The sequence below is a fragment of the Eublepharis macularius genome, chromosome 2 (genome assembly GCF_028583425.1).
Source record: "Eublepharis macularius isolate TG4126 chromosome 2, MPM_Emac_v1.0, whole genome shotgun sequence".
In the NCBI taxonomy this organism is placed as follows: Eukaryota; Metazoa; Chordata; class Lepidosauria; order Squamata; family Eublepharidae; genus Eublepharis; species Eublepharis macularius.
The window spans coordinates 117210972-117229355 of NC_072791.1; the positions used below are offsets into that span (position 1 = coordinate 117210972).

General features: G+C 41.4%; 1 protein-coding gene and 1 pseudogene across 3 annotated transcripts in view; one reads left to right on the plus strand and one right to left on the minus strand.

The window, feature by feature from the left end:
• PPFIBP2 (PPFIA binding protein 2) overlaps positions 1–18384 on the plus strand; it is a 189926-nt gene that overhangs the window by 16266 nt on the left and 155276 nt on the right. The gene's annotated exons all lie outside the window — the stretch shown is intronic.
• LOC129325289 (ferritin, higher subunit-like) lies at positions 14054–14584 on the minus strand (annotated as a pseudogene).

An 18384-nucleotide genomic window follows, 5' to 3' on the forward strand; every position in this document is an offset into this window, starting at 1 on the left:
TGTGTTGCCAAGAGTGATGTTTCTGTTACAGACAATACCAATTATCCGAGATTCTAAGCAGTTTGAAAAATGGCTGAGGAAAATATCAGATTTTGTTTGGGCAGGCAAAAAGCCTCGAGTGAAAATGAAAGTGTTACAAGATGCAAAAGAAAGAGGCGGAATGCAACTGCCCAACCTAAGACTTTATTATGACGCAATTTGTTTACTGTGGTTGAAAGATTGGATGATGCTGAAAAACCGGAAATTACTGGCCTTAGAAGGATATAAAAAAATATTCGGATGGCATGCATACTTATGGTATGATAAAGTAAAAGCGGACTCTATGTTCTTACATCATTATATTCGGAGAAGCCTATTCACAACTTGGAAGAAGTACAGAAGTTACCTACAAGATGGAATCCCCTCATGGGTGGTTCCATATGAAGTAATAGATCCGAGAACTGTCGATAATGAACAACAGTGTTTAACATATAAGGAGATAACCCGAATGGAATTTTCTAAACCCAAAATAAAGACGCAAGATGAGTTGTCTCCAAGTTACGATTGGTTTCAGTATAGACAGATTAGAGATCTTTATAATTCGGACTGTGTGAAGGGAGGGATAAGAATGGAGAATTCGGAATTAGAACAGGTACTTTTACAAGAGGATAAAAAGGAAATCTCTAAGGTATATAAAGTACTGCTGAAATGGTATACTGAAGATGAGACAGTTAAAGTGCAAATGGTGAAGTGGGCTATAAACTTTAATAAGGAAATAACAATGGAGGCGTGGGAATACTTGTGGAAAAATACGTTGAAGATCACGACATGCACTAATATCAAAGAGAATGTTTATAAAATGATTTATCGTTGGTATATGACACCAAAGAAAATTGCGCTAGGGAATTTGAACACGTCTAATAAATGCTGGAAATGTAAAAAGCATGAGGGATCTTTGTATCATATGTGGTGGACTTGTGAGGTAGCTAGGCAATACTGGGGGGAAATAATAAGAGTAATAAGTGAGATTTTACAATTTCAAATTAATAAGAACCCAGAACTCCTGCTACTGAACTTGGGAATGGAGGACATTTCAGCACAATACAGGACGTTGCTATTTTACATGACAGCAGCGGCTAGACTTTTGTATGCGCAAAAGTGGAAAGTGCAAGAAGTGCCAACTATCGAGGACTGGATTTATAAATTGCTGTACATGGCGGAAATGGACAAAATGACAAGGAAACTGAGAGACCTTGATCCAGGACAGTTTAACACGGATTGGGAGAAGCTGAAACAATATTTAGTGAAAAAATGGGAGGTGGGAGGAGAACTGTGGCAGTTTGAAAACTACTGAAATACAATAAAAGTAGAGGGAGGTGACTTTACCGGGGGGTGGAGAGGCAAATGAGAATTTCTAAGCAATTATTTTATTAGACTATTATATATAGCATTAAGTATTATAGGTGTTATTACAAGAATTATAATGATAGAATAACCAATTATAAGGATAGAAACTAATTAATTTTATTTCTGGCAATATTTGTATAATGGAGATAATTTTATAATTGCAATGAAGGAATTTAAGTAAGATGGGAAAATATATATTAAGGTATAGATGATGTATTAAATTGATTGAATTGGTTTGGAGGTATATATGGGTCAAATTGGTTGACTATTTTTGGTGGATAGTTGCATAATGGAAGAATAATATAATTATATAATTAAAACAGTATGAAGATAAGATATGTAGAAAAAGTAATATATAGAGTATAAGTTAAATTGGTTGACTTATATTGAATGTACTGTTTATAGAAGTATCTAAAATTATGCTAAATGAGGATAAATTGTTTGTCCCATATTGAAGATGAGATTATAAGATAGAGTATAGAGTACCAGAATTAGCCAAATGATTATTATCAAAAGAAAATATGCCAAGAATGTATTATTTAGCTATGTATTATCTAGTCGTTAAAGTAAGTAGGAAGACAGAAGGAGCACTGTGTTATATAGAAGCTTGGAAGAAAGTGAAAGTTTACGTTTGATAGATAGAATAAATTTAAAATGAGTAAGGGGAAAAGGGACAAGGGGTTGGAAAACTGTTGGAAGTCAACAAAAGGGGGGGAAAGGGAGGGGGTTAGAATTGGAAAAATTAAAGGAAATTGATTGTAATGTATAATTTAATGATATCTAATCCAATAAAAATTGTTTAAAAAAAAAAGACTAACTAACTTTATTGTAGCATAAGCTTTTGAGAGCCACAGCTCTCTTCATCAGATGCATCTGACGAAGAGAGCTGTGGCTCTCGAAAGCTTATGCTACAATAAAGTTGGTTAGTCTTAAAGATGCTACTGTACTTGTCTGCTGTCTTCAACTTGTGCCTTTCTATTTGAGCTATGCCAGTTGAGTGCGACCATTACGTGAGTGACCTTCAATATGTCTCAAAAGGCACTCTTTAAGAAATGTTCCCAGTGTGGGACAAAAATGACACACACTGATCAACATGATCTGTTTCTGTTGTGTTTGGGCGAGGGGCATAAGGTTGGCACGTATTCCATATGCCAACAATTCACCTCAAAGGCGAGGAATGAAAGAGCCCAAAGATTAAAGACCAGTTGTGGGAGTGATTATTCTCCTGTACCGACTCTTTGGCAGCAAAAATCCTGCCTCTAAAGAGCATCAGTCACCATCGGATCCGCAAACTGCTAAGCCTGTGGCTACTCAGGACTGGAGATCAAGGGCTGGATCCATGACATTGATGCGATCGGTTCCGAGGTCGGGTCCGATTGTTGCTAAGACTCAAGCTCTGCATACTTCTTCAGATCCAAGATCTGCCTTCAATCCTCCAGTGAAAAGGTCTAAGAAAACCAAACACTCCTGCCGCTCTGGTTCCAAGGCTGATTGGAACCGTGCCAAGCAAAACTAACCACGGAAAGAGATACCATTTTTGGTTCCAAAAACTCCGTCTCTACATCTCAACTCCCCGAACAATCATTCTCTGAGGGGGGATTGCAAGAGCCAGAGCAAAACCCCATCAGCACGGAGCCGGGGGTGTGGATTGTTGAACATGGGTTTGAACTGGTCCCTTGCAAACAACTGACACTGACGGAGGAGCTTGCGCTTCGGATCCAAAAGTCGACGTCTCAGGCCTGTTCCCCAACTCCAAGTGGACAGAGTGAGCATGGATCTGAGCCTCAATATCTACCAGATCTGATGGAATCTTCATGCCATCAACATGTGCCTTGTTACGTTCCACCTCCGTATCACTGCTACTGACCTGGGGCTCCTCACAAGTTTGAGGCCCAGGAACTAAGACGGTCGACATCATCAGGGAGAGCTTGGCTACCTCCACCATCACCAGTTCCACTCCAACACCAGTATGACTCCGAGGAGGAGGAGCCTCTAGTAACACCTCAGGAAGTTGGTTTTGAGACATTGGAACCATCCCATGATGAAAACGTCGGTTCAGCTTCTGGCTCGCCTTATGAAGACTTGCATCTTTACGTGGAGCAGTTCTCCAGAATGGCACAGGCATTGGAGTTAGATGTTTCTTCCTCTGCTCTCAAAGCAGCTGGAAAATTATTGAGTAGACCCTATGATGATGCTCCAGCAGTGATAGGGTTCCCTATCGTGGTGGGCCTGGATGAGGTGATTTTAAAGGCCTGTGGAAAGCCAGTGGAGATGCCACCAACTTCTAAGAGGGTGGAGGCGATGTATAAGGTCAAACAAGACACTTGGCCTTCTCTTTTCAAGCACCTGGTTCCATCATCACTGGTTAGGGAGGAGTTCCAGAAACAACACCCTGGCTCACACTCCGCCCCACCAGACAAGGACGGCAGGATGGTTATGGAAGGTGCCAATACTCCATCTCAGCACTCAACTTAAGGATTGGCTACCACTAGGTCATCATGGGTGGGTACCAATTGTATTTGTGGGGAAAGCTTTCAGATTATGTTACAGGGCTTCCTGAAGAGAAGAAAGCAATGTTCTCACTTCTGCAGAATGAGGCTATCCATGTGGCGAAACAACAAATGAACGCAGGTCGACACACCATGGAGACCTCTGCAAAAGGAATGGCAAGTTTCATTTTGATAAGATGCCATGCCTGGCTTCAGTCAACTGCCCTACTACCAGAAACAAGAACCAAAGTTGAGGAAATGCCCTTTAAGGGCTGTACTTTGTCCACTGCTGCAACTTATGACACCCTCTCTCAAAAGAGGGCCAGACGGCTAAATCTCTGGGCATAGTACCTGCAGACCAGCGGTCCTTCAAGCCCAGGTACTATCCTAGACATCAATATGGGTACCAGCACTATGAGAGGCCTCACAGGCACTACCAGCAACAACAAAGCTCCTATCAGCGGCCTCACCATCTCTACCAGTCTCAGTAGCCTAGGAGGAGTCCTTACAAACAGAAGGCCGCTCAGCCTACAGTCCAACACAAGGACAACCAAGGCCCTGCTATGCAATTCTGACATGTGGCCACACCTGACCTGAACCCTTGTTACACTGAGAGATTGTCTGTCACTCTCAATGGGAGTCAATAATATCTGACCCTTGGGTCTTAGCCATTGTCCACCATGGCTACGGCTTGGAGTTTTTGGCCAAACCTGATTGCATCCTATCTTTGTTGGCTGCTGTGAATTTGATACCTGAACTTGAAAGGGAAATTCAATCCCTCTTGAAAAAAGGGGCCATCCAAGAAGTACTGAACACTGATAAGTTTTGTGGCTTCTTTTCAAGGTTCTTCATGGTTCCTAAAAAAGATGGTGGGTCTGAGACCTATTTTATATCTCAAGGGCCTGAATTACTATCTCAAAGTATATAAATGTAAGATGGTGACACTCTCTGAGGTCCTTTAGTTCCTTTCCAGGAATGCTGGTTTGTGGTCTTAGACATAAAATATGCATATTTTCTTGTGGCTGTTAGAATGGACCACAGGAAATATTTCTGCTTTAATTATCATGACAGGTGTACCAATACACAGCCAGTTTGGTGTAGCGGTTAAGAGCACGGGACTGTAATCTGGAGAGCCAGGTTTGATCCCCCACTCTTCCACTTGAAGCCAGCTGGGTGACCTTGGGCTAGTCACAGCTCTCTCAGAGCTGTCTCAGCCCCACCCACCTCACAGGGTGTTTTGTTGTGGGGATAATAATGGCATACTTTGTAAACCACTTTGAGTGGACGTTAATTTGTCCTGAAGGGAGGTATATAAATTGAATGTTGTTGTTGTTATTACCATTTGTCAACTGCACCCAGGGTTTTTACCAAATGCATGGCATTTGGTTGCATATCTTAGAATGCAGGGTCGCTCAATCTATCCATATTTGGACGATTGGTTAATATCTGCCCCATTGAAGGAAAAGTTAATACAAGATGTCTCTCGGTTGGTTGATATATACTTACACCTACGTTTGGTAATAAATGTGGAAAAATCCAAACTTGGCCCTATAAAAGGCTAGCTTACATTGGGGCAGTCTTGGACTCCACAGTGAGCAGGGCAACTTTGCCATCTGACAGGGCATGATCCATTCAGTCTCCCTGTTCTCCAGGAATCGATTCCAGTCTGTATGGAGAATACAGAAGCTATTGGGCCACATGGCTGCCACTGCAGCAGAGGTACCTTTTGCATGCCTACACATGAGGACGTTACAAAACTAGTTTGTGAGATTTAACCGAACATTACATTCTCCCAACCAGAGCTTTTCCATACCCAGACAAGTAATCAGGTCTTTGCACAGATGGTCCACGGATTCTAACTTGTTAAAAGAGGTTCCTTTTGGGATGAGACACTGGGACATAACCGTGACAACAGATGCTTCTACCCAGGGTTGGGGTGCTCATTGTGGTTCTGTGATCCTACAGGATAGATGGTCAGAAACAGAACAAGAGTTACACATTAAAGTATTGAAACTTAGAACCATCCACTTTGCTCTTGTCTCTTTTGCAGCTTTTCTTCAGAACAAAGAGGTCCAGATCCAGATGGACAATACTACAGAAATGTTTTATATAAACAAGGAAGGAGGAACAGCTTCTCTAACCCTGTGTACAGAGGCTATGGCCATCTGGGATTGGGTGATTGCCAATGGGGTTTCCCTGCATGCCATTCAAATAGCCAGGTAAGACAACTCCAAGGTGGATGTGCTCAGCAGGATCGCTGCCAATTACGAATGGTCCCTGAACATGGTTTATCTCGAGCATGTGTTTTCTCAGTGAGGCTTCCCAGAGGTGGACTTGTTTGCCACAGCAGACAACACAAAGGCCTCCACAAACGATCCCCACTCTATGGCGGATGCATTTCAACCTTCTTGGACAGACCGGCTGTTCTGCGTGTTCCTGCCAATCCCTCTCATCTTGAAAGTGTTGTGCAAAATAGAGCAGGCCAAGACAGGTATGGTTACCAAAGTTACAGAGTGGTCTAAACAGACTTACATTACACTGCCATCACTTGGGGGGGATCTGTTCCATCACGACCCCAACAAGTTGCACCTGACTGCCTGGCACATTCACTCTCAGTAATAGGTTGCTCACAAGAAGTACAGAGAGTGCTTTTGAATGCCAGAAGACCATCTACAAGATGCTCTTATGCAACCAAATGGAAGCGTTTTTCTTACTAGGCCCATGAAAAGGGACTAGCATCCAATACTTGCCCCTTGTATGATATCTTAGACTATTTGTATCATCTAAAGTCAGAAGATTTATGCACTTAGCTGCTGTTTCAGCCTTTCATGAGCATGTGGAAGGAAAGATGGTGTTTTCTCACCAAGTCTCCCAAAAATTCCTCAAAGGAATGTTGAACTTATCCTCTCCAGTGGTACAGTCGGTCCCCCAGTGGTCTTTATCTCTGGTGTTATCACAATTGATGTTACCCCCTTTTGAACATTTGGCAACATGTTCTTTACAATTACTCTCATGGAAAGTGGGGCTTTTGGTTGCTGTAACCTCTCCTAGAAGGGTGAATGAGTTATCTGCTCTCCAAGCTGACCCTCCCTTCTTGAGAATTCACCCTAGTAAGGTGGTGTTGAAGTTCTTGCCCAAAGTTGTGTTAACTTTTCATCTACCTCAGGACATTAGTCTTCCAGTTTTCTACCCTAATCCACAATCAAAAGCAGAGAGCGCTCTCCACTCCTGGGATCTAAAGAGGGCACTGTCCTTTTACCTAGACAGAACAAAGGCATTCAGAGAGGACACGGATTTGTTCATATGCTTCGGGGATCACAATAAAGGAAAGAGAACTATAGCTAGATGAATTGTCTGCAATTCAGACAGCATACAGCCAGGCCAAGGTATGATGTCCCCTACAAGTTAAAGCCCATTCAACCAGGTCTCAGTCTTCTTTGTCTGCCTTTTTAAAGGGAGTCCCTGTAGCACACATTTGCAGGGCTGCAGCATGGTCTTCCTCTGACACTTATTAAACACTACGCAGTTGATGTAAACACATCACAAGATGTGGCAGTAGCTAGAGCTGTACCGCACTCCTTGTTTGCATAAGGTTGATTACAAGATTATTGAGTGTGGGACACTACCCAGGTTGCATTAATCCCCTTCTCTAAGGAGAGTGTTTGTATTTGTAATATCACTATGGACTAAATGCAGTTGTAAATGATTCCATAATTCAGTTGAAGTGCATTTTAATATAACATTCAGATTGGTGTATGCATATATGACATTACCTTTAATACTATATATAGTTGACAAAGGGTTATTCTTGCTATTTCACTTGCTTATTGCAATATTGTTGACACTAATGTATAATAAAATTGAGTTGGAGAGATTCACCCTGCCTCCTTATTGTGTGTAGCTTGGTAATCTCCTAGTGTGGGACTGCACAGAAGAACAGCAATGAAAACAGGGTTGTACATACCTGTAACTAGTGTTCATCGAGTTCTTCTGTGCAGGCACACATTCCTCCCTTCTGCCCTGCTGTGAACTTTCTGGTGGTAACTAGTGGAGGTTTGTGGCAGCTAAGGAGAACTGAGGAAGGGGGAGCGTTCTTTTGGTGGTTGTGACCATTTAGGTGGGAAAACGGTTTCTCTTCATGACCTAAGAGAAGCGGCACCTAATGGAGCTCTAAAGAAGCTAGAAAGTTTGTCTGTCGGCAGGCCTGTACATGTGCAGTTCCAATGTGTGCCTGCACAGAACTCAATGAACACTAATTACAGGTATGTACAACCCTGTTTTCCATTTAATGTTGGGAGCTTGTATGAGTTCCTTCAAACTCTGGTAATCTAATTCACCAAATGGTGAACTTTTTGTTGAGGATTTTGGTATTAAAAGTAGGATTTTTCCTTAATTATTCATATGTTGGTTATTCCTTTGTTATGTTAATGACTCATGCTTTGGAAAGCAAATAAAGTTCATACTCTTTTTTTCATAAGGAACCAAAAACATACTCTTATAATCTGAAAGACAAAACATTTTAAAAAAATTTAAAAGTAGGAACTGATCAACAACAGCTGAGATGACTCAGAGATTTGAACAATAAGAGTAATTGGATAAGAACAATAGCATACAAATGGGCAAATTACACATCATTTATCACAGAAAAGTTTTAAAAGACAACTACACTCAAAATTTTTGAAGGAAATTTGGAGGGGAGAACATGGATTCCAAGAAGATAAAACTCCAAAAGAAACAAAAATATGTTAGTGCATCCTGATTAGTGAAAAAGAGCCTGTGTGGTGTAGTGGCTAGAGTGACAGATTGTGATCTGGGCAACCCAGGTTCAATTCCATACTCTGCCATGGAGGCTTCCTGGGTGTCATTGGACAGTAACAGTCTAACCTACCTCACAGTGTTGTTGTGAGGATAAAATAGAGGAGAACAATGTAAGCCACTTTTGGGGAGAAAGGCAGGGTATAAACGAAGTAAAAAGAGGGACTCGGGTCGAATGGGGTTCACCTTCACCATAAATCAGCTCTTCAAATAATTTTTAAATTTTTATTGTGAAAAAGTTAAAAGATAGAGCGAAAGAAAGTAAAACATAACAAAAACACAACTACAGAGAGCCAACAGTGGCCTACATCAATTGACAAAGTGAAAACATAGTAAAACATAATAAGCATATTGTTAATCCATTACAGTATTTTGCCTACAACACTTCCTCCTTTAGTATCAATCCGCTTGTGGTCTGATTAATATCTTTTTCCTGTATTTCATCTTCTTGATATCCGAAATCTATATTCTTAAAATTCAAAACCACAAATAGTTAATTTGTTTTTCTTTATCTCTCGCAGATAGTCCATAAAGGGTTTCCAGTTTTCTATGAATATAGAAAGTATTTTGTCTCTAATTAATGTGGTATGTTTGGCTATCTCAGCTAAGTCCATCATCTTTCCAGTCGAATCTTCCAGTGAAGGTAGATCCTTGCACTTCCATTTTTGAGCATATAAAAGCAGTGCTGCTGTTTCCATACATAGAATTAAAGTGCCATACTCTTTTTCCAATTTTTTGTCCATAATTCCCCACAGATAGAACTCGGGTTTAAACTGTAGATTAACCTTTAAGATTCTCTGCATTAACGTGTAATTGTAACCAAAACATTTTTTCTTTGTTGCAAGTCCACCAAAGATAAAAAAATGTTCCTTCATGTTGTTCACATTTCCAACACTTAATTGAGACACCTTTAGCCATTTTTGCAATTTTATCTGGAGACATACACCACAATACATCATTTTATAAAAATTCTCCTTGAGAGTGGAACAGAAAGTAAATTTGAGGCCCTTAACCCACATATCTTCCCATTGATCCATTTATATGTTATACCCAAAATTCTTTGCCCATTTTGTCATACATTCTTTGACAGATTCTTCCTCCATATCAAATTTCAACAACAATTTATACATTTTTATAATTATATGATCATCATCCTACTATATAAAAGGCTATGTGTATTCCAGGCAACTCAATTCCTACCCTGGTACGCCACCAGAGAGCGCTGCCATGGAGGGAAGACCAGGCGAGGCAGCCTGTCCCTCCAGAGAGCGCACCATGGCAGGAAGCCCACGCTGGGATCAGGCACGGAGCAAGCGACAATGCCTGCCCCCTGCCTTCATGCAGCTGGGATCAGGAGCGGAGCAAGTTGCAATGCTCACCCCCACCTTCACCCCATTGGGATCAGGCATGGAGCAGGGGGTGATTCTTGCCCCCCTTCACCCAGCTGCAATCAGGAGCAAAGTAGGTGGCAATGCCCGCCCCCTGCTTTCACCCAGCCAGGATCAGGTGCGGAGCAGGAGGAAATGCCCATTCCCCTTCACCCAGCTGGGATCAGGCATGGAGCAGGTGGCAATACCCACCCCCACCTTCACCTGGTTGAGATCAAACATGGAGCATGAGGTAATTCCCACCCCCCTTCACCCGGCTGGGATCAGCCATGGAGCATGAGGCCATGCCCAGTTGCCCACTCTTTCCTTTCTAGAGTCCGTGTCCCCCCCCCCACGGGCTTTGTTACAAGTTTGTACATACTTCTTTTTTAAAATCTGCCCTCTCTTGTTGAAATCCCCATTCTTTTTTATCCAATTTAAACCTTTCTAACAATTGCGCATAAAAGAATAATTGACACTTATAACCTTTAGCTAATAATTCTTTCCTTGTCTTCAATTTACACTCCTCTTCCAAAAACACTACTAAGTCTCCATAAGTCAACCAGTCCTGTTTTATCATTTCCTTTTTATAAAAGGCTTCCTGTGGTGAAATCCACAAGGCGTCTTTGGGCACAATCTTGGTTTGTGCTTATATGTACTTCAAATAATTTAGGGAAAAGAAGCAATAATTCATCATATGCTTCCATTCATGATTAGGTATATGTTGATTTGCATCTACTCTGTTCAGAAAAGTTACTCTTCTACTAGTTGTTTCTGGGAGTTCATGTTTTGATTGTAGCATTTTATAGTAGTTCTGTATTGAATCTTAAATACATCTTAGAATAAACATTCAAGTACTCAGTTGGCAGTATCAGCTTTAGGAATCATTTCTATTTATATTCTTTGTGAAATAATATCTTTCTAGCTCTTAAACTTTAATCCTGAACTGGTGGCTGTCTACTGTTCAATATTTTCCACAGTAAGATTCTTGTAATATCTTACCCGATCTTAATGCTTTTATATTTCTTTCTTTGTGACACTATTACTCTTTTGACGGTCTACTTGGATTCTTCCAGAGGGAGGGGATTAAATATATCTTTGAAGTTCCCAGTGAGTGGCATCTGGTCCATGTCTTCCTCTTGTAATGTACAACAATAAAATTGGGTTGTTAGGGTTCTGCTTGGAAAGCTCTTTCAAACTAAAAGCCTTTTCAGGCAGTAGTGAGGTGGTTACTGAACTCTAAAGTCTAAAGGTATTGTTGCAAGCATACAGTGTAGCAATGCATATGTGAGGAGAGGACCCTGTCCTGCCTCCATGACAGGGCCACCTCCCTTAACTCACCTGAGCTGGGAACCCTGCAGCAGTTTTGCAATGACATCCCAGCTGCTGTCATTTTTCCAGAGGCAAGGACTTCGTAAGGGCTCAGAGGTGGTGCCCAGGTCACTTGACTGATTGAGAAGTAGGAACTGGTGAGCAGAGGGAGGCAAGGAGCTGGTGTCGGTGAAGGCCAGCTGAGCATCAGTGGAAGAGCACATCAAGAAGGGTGGGGACAAGGAGGAAAGGAAGGAGAGGAGCTGAGCACAGGAGGCCTGATGGATTCCAGCTCCTTGCAACCATGCTTGCTGAGGGGGCATTCTTCACTTTGCTGACAGTTCACTCTCCTCCCAGAAAAGCTGGAGAAGGAGGAGAGTGGGCTGTTGAGAAGGATCGTACAGTCCAGTTTCTAACTGAGAATAAAAGTTTAGTTGTTACTGCGGCATTCTCAAGAACTCGCATGACATAATTAATACATGGGAAGTGTGTGGACTTGATAACAGTATCAGACAGTTTACAGGCTTTCCCTTTATCAGTGACTTTCTTGATAACACACTTACTGAGTTCTTGATTGCTGCAGGTGGGAGTCACGTTTCTTTGTAGCCAGTGGAGAAGGGTGCCAAAAGGAGGTGAATGGCAAGCAACTGTATGGTTCAACAAAAGCAAGACTTGCTGCGAAGGAAGAACGTGTTTGCCACTGTGTTGCTGTTTAAAACCAAGTCATCGAGGGAACCAATGAATCTTGCCTCCTTTTCTAATGCACAGTCCTTTTCTTACAATCTATGTTGTAGCTTTGCAAATGGTACTCTGAAGAAATTGCTGCTAATCATTCTGACAGATCCCATTACTTGAAAGCTGTTGAGTAATTATTATAAGATAGATCACAGCATTTTATTTGTGGGTTGGGTTTTAAATTATTGTAAGCATTATATTTATGGGATGGGCCTTTATTACAACCATGCGGCTTTAGGGTGGTGGTGGTGGTGGTGAATGAAAGCCGTCGTTTTGCATTGCACTAAGGCAGTGATTATGAGCTATGAGAGTTTTCACAGGCGGCAACAACAACTAAACTTTCTCCCCTTGGGGACTTGTAAAGGTGAGTGGTGGTTTTGTGATAGTTGGAGGGGGGGATAGGCTCTACCTGCATCAGAAGAACCTCCCTAACAGAAGAAAACATTTCATTAATATGAAAAGGTAACTCTACCTCCTTTTCTTCCAAGAAAAATTGAGTTACAACTGAAATCTTTGCTTTGACTCTTACGATATCCTCCTCCTTTTTCTTAAATCAGATGTCTCCTCCCCCAGATATTTTTGAGTAAAATGTATTTAATTAAGTATCTGCTATAGTACTGAAAAAATTGTAATTCTGGAAATCCCCAGTTAAATCTTCTCACTAAGAGCTGGCCTCAATGCAAGAATGATCTTCCTGTCTCCTCATGAGAATTACTGAGATAATGTAGTCAAGTGCTCTCGATACTCTAGAGTTCTGTCTCTTGCTATGTATTAATTTTATTGGACTCTGTGTGAGGAGGAGGAATGCAAAGTAGTTTGCAGTCCTGTTAATTTTAGTAAAATTATGTTAATTTTAATAAAATTAAGACCATATCAGAGACTGAGCAAGATCTCCATTCATTTGTATGTGGATTTTACAGGAATTAAGCAGACTATTTCTTTTTGTTAGATTCTCTTTCCCTGTGTTGCCAAAAGGTAGTTCTGAGAAATGTAACACACATTTCTCACCAACAGGACACCTTACATTGAAGCCAGTTTGGTGTAGTGGTTAAGAGCGCGGGACTCTAATATGGAGAGCTGGGTTTGATTCCCCACTCCTCCACTTGAAGCCAGCTGGGTAACCTTGGGCTAGTCACAGTTCTCTGGAGCTCTCTCAGCCCCACCCACCTCACAGGGTGTTTTGTTGTGGGGATAATAATGGCATACTTTGTAAACCGCTCTGAGTGGGCATTAAATTGTCCTGAAGGGTGGTATATAAATCGAATGTCGTTAGTATTATTAAACCAGTGTGACAGGATGTCAGACAGCCTAAAAGTGTGTTAGCTGACAACATACAGGATATAGTGTGTTGCTCTGAACATTTATGCTTGGCCTAGACAAATAGAAAGGAGTGCCTGGGAAAAATTGACTTGCCTGAAGCTGCGGCAACAGGTATAACTAGAAAAAGATGCAGAGCCAGTAATATTACCTTATATCACCAAAGTAGAATGTGCAATGTTCTCGCTACTGTCTTTTTTTAGAATTCCATTTATCATTGGATTGTTCATTATACTATCGCCATTACTGTCATATGTTTGCTGTCAAATTGTGATGATTTACTATGTTGTTGGAAAACTAAATATAGAGAAAACAGCTTAATGTTGTATTTATAATGAGCAGGTTAGAATATACAGTGATGTGAGGTGGAAATTTTTCCCAAATGGTGTATTTTTCCATGGAAAATTTTCTGTCCTGTATATATGAATATATTGTTTGTCAGGGCTGTTGTGCTGCATATGTCATGTTTTTTTTAAAAAACTGGTGAACCTTTGTTTATTGGAAGCATGCCAATTGAGAGTTGGCAGGTACAACCTCCTTGACTGGGGCATGGCAACTGTGATAGTGGTGGGTAGGCTCTGTGGGTTTACAGAGATGATGCTTCCAGGGATAGGGAGGGGGGCCATGTCACACTCAGCTGCTGCTCTCTCCTAGGATGTGCTTGTCAAAGAGGTACTCTCCAAGGCCCCCCTGGGATGTTCTTAGCCACCAGAGGTTGGTGATATAGTCACCCAGGACCTTGATAGTTTTGACATGTTCATCGAGGTAGTGAGTCTCCAGGAAGTCTCAGAGATGTGGGTCTCCCTGGTCACTTGCCAGGCAGTGCAGCTCCAGAAGGGCCTGGTTCACACTCTTTTCCAGGTGAAGGGCTGCCTCCATTGCATCAAGAGTTGTTCCCCAGGCATCCCTTTCTGGCTTTTTGATGTCTTCTAGGAGGACACGGCCACCACGCTGGCTCTGGAACCAAAGTAGCTTGTCAGCATGTTCCTGCTCTTCATGCGACTGTGACCGGCAGCATTTGGCAACATGTTGCAAGGCAACGTCATCCGTGTCAAAATAGGAAGCCATGGAGAGATAGATGTAGCTGGCATAGAGTATGTTGACCATGTGGTTGATAGCTGCTTCACAGTCGTGGTGGTAGTTCTGGCGGATCTGGGAATCCATCGTTCTAGTTAGCTGGGAGGTTTGGGTTTTAAGAATTGTCTGGTCCAGCGGGTGCAAAAAGGGATCTGTTGGCTGGCAGTTGTGGTGTATCTCACTCGATCGACGCAAGCATGCCCGAGGCTACCAGTGATTTTCTGCAGAGACGGAGGAAAGCTGTTGGAACCGGGTTGTCCAAACACTGTTGAAGCAAGAACTGAGCTCCCATCAGTCATGTTATATAGGTAATGAAAAGCAGAAGGTGCAACTGTGAAACAGCTTGCTATATACATTGAGGAGTTTTCACATGAAGTAGGAGATTTTTTTAATATGCCACCATATCCCCTCTGTATTGTGCAATATCATGGATAAAATCCTCCCTCTACAATAAATTGCTGAAAGTGGAGACTATTGCCATAGTGAAGAATATAAAGAAACATGAATGTTGTGCCCATTTTACATATAATGATTTTTATTTGTAATTATTTTTTTAGCACTGTCATGGGCCACTAAAATTACATGTTTAGACATAACTGCAGCAGGCATGTTTTTGCTGAAGCATGAAGTATGATAGAGTCTTTATTGTGGGCTTCCCTCATGCATTGAGCCACACTTTTCTGTATGCTTCATAGTCACTGGCCGTTTTCACACATCTTACCGACTCTGGTATGTCGCACAAACCTCCTGCAAGGACAGTGTCTTCCTGGCAAGATTTCCCGGTTCTCTCACAAAATCGCGCCAGGAGGACACCGCGCAACGTACTGGAGCTGGTTAGACGTGTGAAAACTGTCCCAATAAATACAGCAGACTTTACCTAAGGCTATGCAGGCATAATACTGCTGATCTCCTAATCATTGAGTCATTCTGGTACACCCTTTATGCACACGTTTCTTCTATTTTTGATTTTTAAAGCTCAAACATGGTTAGAGTGATATATGCACTGGAGTTTTCACTGACTGTGGTTAGCTCAAACCAAAGTTTGTAGACATGGTTCCGGCCATCAGTGCCAACTGTGGTTTGGATAAAACTATGATTAGTGAAAATACCAGTGCAAATGTGATGCTAACCAAAACAACCAAAATGAGAGAAGGGATGTTGAGGCCAATTGAACCTCCCTGGGGCCATGGATCACCAGTAGGTATTTACCAGCTCATTGCAGCACCCTCCGGGGAGTATATGGGAAAAGACGGTCCCTCAGGTATGCTGTTCCCAGTCCATTCAGGGCTTTATAGGTTAATACCAAAACCTTGAACCTGATCTGCATTATGTGCTTAAATTTTGAAATGCAACATTCTTGCATTTGTTAATTAGCAGAGATCCATTCAAGTTCTTTCTCTAGGCAGTATGAAGTTTGTACATATTTTATATGGAAAATAATTGTTAACATGCTACAACAAGAAGACACTTTGCAAAATGAACTTTCTTACAGGGGAAGGTTGTTATCCACATTTGTTGAAAAGGTAGGTCCTTGAAGGCATTGTTATCTCTGCCCAAATAGTTTTCATTCAAATTAATTTTCTCTGAGGAACGTAACAGTAATTTATCAGGTCATGCTGCTAATATGGTTGTTTTCTGCATTGACTGAAAGAATGAGAACTGTTCACTCACAATTAGCTTAAAAATATTTGCTTAGATATAGACAAAATCCACCTAGTGGCATCTGTCTATCTGATACATTTTTATCATGCCCTTCAGGGAGCTTAGAACAGCATAGGTTAGGCTGAGAGAGTGACTGGTGGACTGGTGGACCCAGCAAACTTCAGAGAAGAATGGGGATTTGAACCCAAATTTCCCAGATACTAATCCAATGACTTCTGCTTTACCAGACTGGCATGAACAAATTACTATAGTTTTTAATATAATGTAGATAATCTAGAGAAAAAGACCTGCCTTTTCCAAGGCCATTTCTTCTGTGCTTCTGTTTACTAGTTACAGTATTTTAATGTGGGAGGTATTATCTTGAATAATCTTCAAATTGACCATCTTCAAGCACTGGGTTATAATAATCCTCAGGTAATAGGTCCCTATACCACCACAGTTTTAATCTGCTGCTATTGGAAGGACCTACTGTGTAAAGAGCAAGGGTCCCTTGTCTCCTGCATCTCTTTGAATGTTCACTTAGAAAAACTGCAAAATGGAGAGGCAAGGTGATTCAGAGTTAGACAAGATTCCTTTGTAACCAGGGTTACCAGTCACCCGGGAGGGGGATCCCCTGCTCCCAGACTCTACCTCCTACCACCTCTTACCTGGCTGGCAGGGGGAAAGGTGTGGGGAATGGGCCCAGAAGCACTGCAGTGTGCTCCCGTGGACTCCAAAGCACTTCCTTATCGCAACAGGAATGGCGTCATTCTCAGCACGACAAGGAAGTGCTACAGTGCACACACGCAGGATAAGTACTCCTGGCAACCTTATTTTTAGCACAGACAGATTGAGACTCTTCTTCCCATGAAAGGACTCCAATGCCTTATTTCTTTTCCTCTTCCCTCATGTGGTCTGGTCCACCCACCTAACCTTGCCAGTTGGCCCACCAAAGCTCCATGTGTGTTATGGCATAGAGCCTCCCACTTCTGTGCCATGGAGGGGCTTCAAGTCTGGCTAGTCCCTTCCTGTCACTTGACTGGGATGTCATATGACCTCCTGTCATATGTTGCTACTTCATGGTTGAAGGTAGGTCCTTGGATGTGGAAAGATTAAGATTTCTCTGGAGAAAATGCATATTGTGATCAAGAGATTAAACCAATAGAGGAGAACCACCACTACCTGCCATTATTAGGTCTTGTGTGTAGTCAATTTGTAAGCTACTTGTATAGTACGATGCAGTACAGTTTCCATTCAGTCAAAAAATTAACTAATGTCGTTTCTCTAATCAATGAAGTAAGTTTTGGCATTGACGCAAACTCCAAAACTTTTGTCCACCATTCTTCCACTGTAGGCAATATTGGAGTTTTCCACTTTTGCACATAAAGTACTCTTACTGCTGTGATAAAATATAAAAACAAAGTTCCCAAGCTTTTTTCCAATTGGCTGTCCATTATTCCCAACAAAAAAATCTCTGATTTCAACTGGATTCTAGTCTTCAAAATCTTCTGTATCAATGATTGTATCTGCAACCAGAAACTCTTTGCTTTCTTACATGTCTACCACATAAGATTAAATCTCTCCGAAATTTGCATATAGGGAAACCACTGGCAAGCATGCCCTTCTGCTAAATCATCTTTTGATTTAATTTTAACTTGACCTTGAGAAAAATCCAATAAGTCATAATAAGTTAACCATTTTGTTGGACTCACCATTCATTTCCCATTTAAAATGAGCTTCTTGTGATGACAGCCAGAGAAGTATTTTCAAACAGAACCTAGGTTTGTATTTGTTCCATACTCTCAAAATGGCACGCCTTACAAAATTATTATTAAACTCTGCATTGGCCTTAACTTTGTTATACCATAGATACCCATGCCACCCAAATTTTAAATCATGCCCTTTGAGGTCCAGTAATCTTCTATTTTTTAACAGTATCCATTCCTTCATCCAAACAAAACAGTTAGCCACAAAATACAATCTCAAATCTGGTAGATCCAAACCTCCTCTTTCCTTTGCATCCTGTAGGAACTTAAATTTAACACTTGGTTTTTTGCCTTGCCATATAAATTTCGATATGTCCTTCTGCTATTGCTTAAATGATGCCTCAGTTGTCAGTACTGGAATTGTCTGAAATAGGAATAACATTCTAGATAAGACATTCATTTTAATTGTAGTTATTCCTCCCAACAACCATAATTGAATCTTATCCCATCTTAATATATCCCTTTTAATTTCATTCCAGG